Below are 5,717 nucleotides of genomic sequence, written 5' to 3'. Positions count from 1 at the left end.
GTCTCTGTGGCACAATTGGTTAGCGCGTTCGGCTGTTAACCGGAAGGTTGGTGGTTCAATCCCACCCAGGGACGAGAATCTTCTATTAGTCAAATTTTGGGGAATTTTAGGTAGAGAAGTCAACATGTCAAACTACCTATTTTATGGTAGGGTTCAAGACTTTCTCTGAAACAATTATCTCTAAAGTGAGTTTAATTTGATTTATGCCAATTTATTCAACATTTAGAAAATACCTGAAGGTTAATGTTGTTCCTGGTGATATCTAATCAGCAGAATGCAACCTAGCAGCATTTTTAAGTGAAAGCCTGTGTTATGTTATAACCAGGTGTTATCTTATCAGTACAAAGGTAAGGAATTAAGAAAAACTTTTTGAAGTGTGAAGATTTTTCTTACAAAATCATTGTCTTATTGCATCACCAAAGTGTAAGCTGGAAAGATGATTTTGATAAATTACTTGTTAGATCACCTGATTTGCTCTTCTGGAGTCAATGTAGTTTGTTTTTCTCAATAACCATAGAAGTAATAGGGTAAATTAAAGACATTATGTGGATTTTTTGCTACAGCACTTCTGTCAAAATACGATTAAAATGAGTTAAGATGATAATGGATTTTCTACTATAAGCAAAGACCAAAAAAGTCAAAATAGCAATCCCAATTTTAGATTTGATAAATGAAAATAGCACATAGCAGAGGATGGTTTCGATCCATCGACCTCTGGGTTATGGGCCCAGCACGCTTCCGCTGCGCCACTCTGCTGCTCATGGAAGTGCTTAGAACTCAAGAAGGGTTGATTCATCAGAAGAACATGGCAATGTGTTCCTTTTAATTAACGAAAAATCCTAAAATAACTGTCCAGATTAGAGACTTTATAAACTTTGGCAAGGAAACTTTCCAGATCAATGTTTCTTAGCTGTTGTAAGTTTATGTCTCATATAGGGTTTCTGTGGCGCAATTGGTTAGCGCGTTCGGCTGTTAACTGGAATGTTGGTGGTTCAATCCCACCCAGGGACGAGAATATTCTATTAATCAAGTTTTGGGATTTTTAGGTAGAGAAGTCAACATGTCAAACTACCTATTTTAAGGAAGGGTTCAAGACTTTCTCTGAAACAATTATCTCTAAAGTGAGTTTAATTTGATTTAAGCCAATTTATTCAACATTTAGAAAATACCTGAAGGTTAATGTTGTTCCTGGTGATATCTAATCAGCAGAATGCAACCTAGCAGCAATTTTAAGTGAAAGCCTGTGTTATGTTATAACCAGGTGTTATCTTATCAGTACAAAGGTAAGGAATTAAGAAAAACTTTTTGAAGTTTGAAGATTTTTCTTACAAAATCATTGTCTTATTGCATCACCAAAGTGTAAGCTGGAAAGATGATTTTGATAAATTACTTGTTAGAACACCTGATTTGCTCTTCTGGAGTCAATGTAGTTTGTTTTTCTCAATAACCATAGAAGTAATAGGGTAAAGTAAAGACATTAAGTGTATTTTTTGCTACAGCACTTCTGTCAAAATATGATTAAAATGAGTTAAGATGATAATGGATTTTCTACTATAAGCAAATACCAAAAAAGTCAAAATAGCAATCCCAATTTTAGATTTGATAAATGAAAATAGCACATAGCAGAGGATGGTTTCGATCCATCGACCTCTGGGTTATGGGCCCAGCACGCTTCCGCTGCGCCACTCTGCTGCTCATGGAAGTGCTTAGAACTCAAGAAGGGTTGATTCATCACAAGAACATGGCAATGTGTTCCTTTTAATTAACGAAAAATCCTAAAATAACTGTCCAGATTAGAGACTTTATAAACTTTGGCAAGGAAACTTTCCAGATCAATGTTTCTTAGCTGTTGTTTGTTTATGTCTCATATAGGGTTTCTGTGGCGCAATTGGTTAGTGCGTTCGGCTGTTAACTGGAATGTTGGTGGTTCAATCCCACCCAGGGACGAGAATATTCTATTAATCAAGTTTTGGGGATTTTTAGGTAGAGAAGTCAACATGTCAAACTACCTATTTTAAGGAAGGGTTCAAGACTTTCTCTGAAACAATTATCTCTAAAGTGAGTTTAATTTGATTTAAGCCAATTTATTCAACATTTAGAAAATACCTGAAGGTTAATGTTGTTCCTGGTGATATCTAATCAGCAGAATGCAACCTAGCAGCATTTTTAAGTGAAAGCCTGTGTTATGTTATAACCAGGTGTTATCTTATCAGTACAAAGGTAAGGAATTAAGAAAAACTTTTTGAAGTTTGAAGATTTTTCTTACAAAATCATTGTCTTATTGCATCACCAAAGTGTAAGCTGGAAAGATGATTTTGATAAATTACTTGTTAGAACACCTGATTTGCTCTTCTGGAGTCAATGTAGTTTGTTTTTCTCAATAACCATAGAAGTAATAGGGTAAAGTAAAGACATTATGTGGGTTTTTTGCTACAGCACTTCTGTCAAAATACGATTTAAATGAGTTAAGATGATAATGGATTTTCTACTATAAGCAAAGACCAAAAAAGTCAAAATAGCAATCCCAATTTTAGATTTGATAAATGAAAACAGCACATAGCAGAGTTTCGATCCATCGACCTCTGGGTTATGGGCCCAGCACGCTTCCGCTGTGCCACTCTGCTGCTCATGGAAGTGCTTAGAACTCAAGAAGGGTTGATTCATCTCAAGAACATGGCAATGTGTTCCTTTTAATTAACGAAAAATCCTAAAATAACTGTCCAGATTAGAGACTTTATAAACTTTGGCAAGGAAACTTTCCAGATCAATCTTTCTTAGGTGTTGTTTGTTTATGTATCACATAGGGTCTCTGTGGCGCAATTGGTTAGCGAGTTTGGCTGTTAACCGGAAGGTTGGTGGTTCAATCCCACCCAGGGACGAGAATCTTCTATTAGTCAAATTTTGGGGAATTTTAGGTAGAGAAGTCAACATGTCAAACTACCTATTTTATGGTAGGGTTCAAGACTTTCTCTGAAACAATTATCTCTAAAGTGAGTTTAATTTGATTTAAGGCAATTTATTCAACATTTATAAAATACCTGAAGGTTAATGTTGTTCCTGGTGATATCTAATCAGCAGAATGCAACCTAGCAGCATTTTTAAGTGAAAGCCTGTGTTATGTTAAAACCAGGTCTTATCTTATCAGTACAAAGGTAAGGAATTAAGAAAAACTTTTTGAAGTTTGAAGATTTTTCTTACAAAATCATTGTCTTATTGCATCACCAAAGTGTAAGCAGGAAAGATGATTTTGATAAATTACTTGTTAGAACACCTGATTTGCTCTTCTGGAGTCAATGTAGTTTGTTTTTCTCAATAACCATAGAAGTAATAGGGTAAAGTAAAGACATTAAGTGTATTTTTTGCTACAGCACTTCTGTCAAAATATGATTAAAATGAGTTAAGATGATAATGGATTTTCTACTATAAGCAAATACCAAAAAAGTCAAAATAGCAATCCCAATTTTAGATTTGATAAATGAAAATAGCACATAGCAGAGGATGGTTTCGATCCATCGACCTCTGGGTTATGGGCCCAGCACGCTTCCGCTGCGCCACTCTGCTGCTCATGGAAGTGCTTAGAACTCAAGAAGGGTTGATTCATCACAAGAACATGGCAATGTGTTCCTTTTAATTAACGAAAAATCCTAAAATAACTGTCCAGATTAGAGACTTTATAAACTTTGGCAAGGAAACTTTCCAGATCAATGTTTCTTAGCTGTTGTTTGTTTATGTCTCATATAGGGTTTCTGTGGCGCAATTGGTTAGTGCGTTTGGCTGTTAACTGGAATGTTGGTGGTTCAATCCCACCCAGGGACAAGAATATTCTATTAATCAAGTTTTGGGGATTTTTAGGTAGAGAAGTCAACATGTCAAACTACCTATTTTAAGGAAGGGTTCAAGACTTTCTCTGAAACAATTATCTCTAAAGTGAGTTTAATTTGATTTAAGCCAATTTATTCAACATTTAGAAAATACCTGAAGGTTAATGTTGTTCCTGGTGATATCTAATCAGCAGAATGCAACCTAGCAGCATTTTTAAGTGAAAGCCTGTGTTATGTTAAAACCAGGTGTTATCTTATCAGTACAAAGGTAAGGAATTAAGAAAAACTTTTTGAAGTTTGAAGATTTTTCTTACAAAATCATTGTCTTATTGCATCACCAAAGTGTAAGCTGGAAAGATGATTTTGATAAATTACTTGTTAGAACACCTGATTTGCTCTTCTGGAGTCAATGTAGTTTGTTTTTCTCAATAACCATAGAAGTAATAGGGTAAAGTAAAGACATTATGTGGGTTTTTTGCTACAGCACTTCTGTCAAAATACGATTTAAATGAGTTAAGATGATAATGGATTTTCTACTATAAGCAAAGACCAAAAAAGTCAAAATAGCAATCCCAATTATAGATTTGATAAATGAAAACAGCACATAGCAGAGTTTCGATCCATCGACCTCTGGGTTATGGGCCCAGCACGCTTCCGCTGTGCCACTCTGCTGCTCATGGAAGTGCTTAGAACTCAAGAAGGGTTGATTCATCTCAAGAACATGGCAATGTGTTCCTTTTAATTAACGAAAAATCCTAAAATAACTGTCCAGATTAGAGACTTTATAAACTTTGGCAAGGAAACTTTCCAGATCAATCTTTCTTAGGTGTTGTTTGTTTATGTATCACATAGGGTCTCTGTGGCGCAATTGGTTAGCGAGTTTGGCTGTTAACCGGAAGGTTGGTGGTTCAATCCCACCCAGGGACGAGAATCTTCTATTAGTCAAATTTTGGGGAATTTTAGGTAGAGAAGTCAACATGTCAAACTACCTATTTTATGGTAGGGTTCAAGACTTTCTCTGAAACAATTATCTCTAAAGTGAGTTTAATTTGATTTAAGGCAATTTATTCAACATTTATAAAATACCTGAAGGTTAATGTTGTTCCTGGTGATATCTAATCAGCAGAATGCAACCTAGCAGCATTTTTAAGTGAAAGCCTGTGTTATGTTAAAACCAGGTCTTATCTTATCAGTACAAAGGTAAGGAATTAAGAAAAACTTTTTGAAGTTTGAAGATTTTTCTTACAAAATCATTGTCTTATTGCATCACCAAAGTGTAAGCAGGAAAGATGATTTTGATAAATTACTTGTTAGAACACCTGATTTGCTCTTCTGGAGTCAATGTAGTTTGTTTTTCTGAATAACCATAGAAGTAATAGGGTAAAGTAAAGACATTAAGTGGATTTTTTGCTACAGCACTTCTGTCAAAATATGATTAAAATGAGTTAAGATGATAATGGATTTTCTACTATAAGCAAAGACCAAAAAAGTCAAAATAGCAATCCCAATTTTAGATTTGATAAATGAAAACAGCACATAGCAGAGTTTCGATCCATCGACCTCTGGGTTATGGGCCCAGCACGCTTCCGCTGAGCCACTCTGCTGCTCATGGAAGTGCTTAGAACTCAAGAAGGGTTGATTCATCTCAAGAACATGGCAATGTGTTCCTTTTAATTAACGAAAAATCCTAAAATAACTGTCCAGATTAGAGACTTTATAAACTTTGGCAAGGAAACTTTCCAGATCAATGTTTCTTAGCTTTTGTTTGTTTATGTCTCATATAGGGTTTCTGTGGCGCAATTGGTTAGCGCGTTCGGCTGTTAACTGGAATGTTGGTGGTTCAATCCCACCCAGGGAAGAGAATATTCTATTAATCAAGTTTTGGCGATTTTTCGA

The 5,717-nt window shown here is 35.3% G+C and overlaps 1 non-coding gene across 1 annotated transcript; it reads left to right on the top strand.

The window, feature by feature from the left end:
* TRNAN-GUU (transfer RNA asparagine (anticodon GUU)) lies at positions 1 to 74 on the top strand. The gene has a single exon. It is a non-coding gene; the product is annotated as a tRNA-Asn (tRNA).
* Positions 75 to 5,717: the final 5,643 nt, after the last annotated feature.

This window comes from Taudactylus pleione, unplaced genomic scaffold, assembly GCF_031769625.1.
Source record: "Taudactylus pleione unplaced genomic scaffold, aTauple2 ptg000134l, whole genome shotgun sequence".
Classification (NCBI taxonomy): domain Eukaryota; kingdom Metazoa; phylum Chordata; class Amphibia; order Anura; family Myobatrachidae; genus Taudactylus; species Taudactylus pleione.
This window is presented reverse-complemented; position numbering and strand designations above follow the sequence as displayed.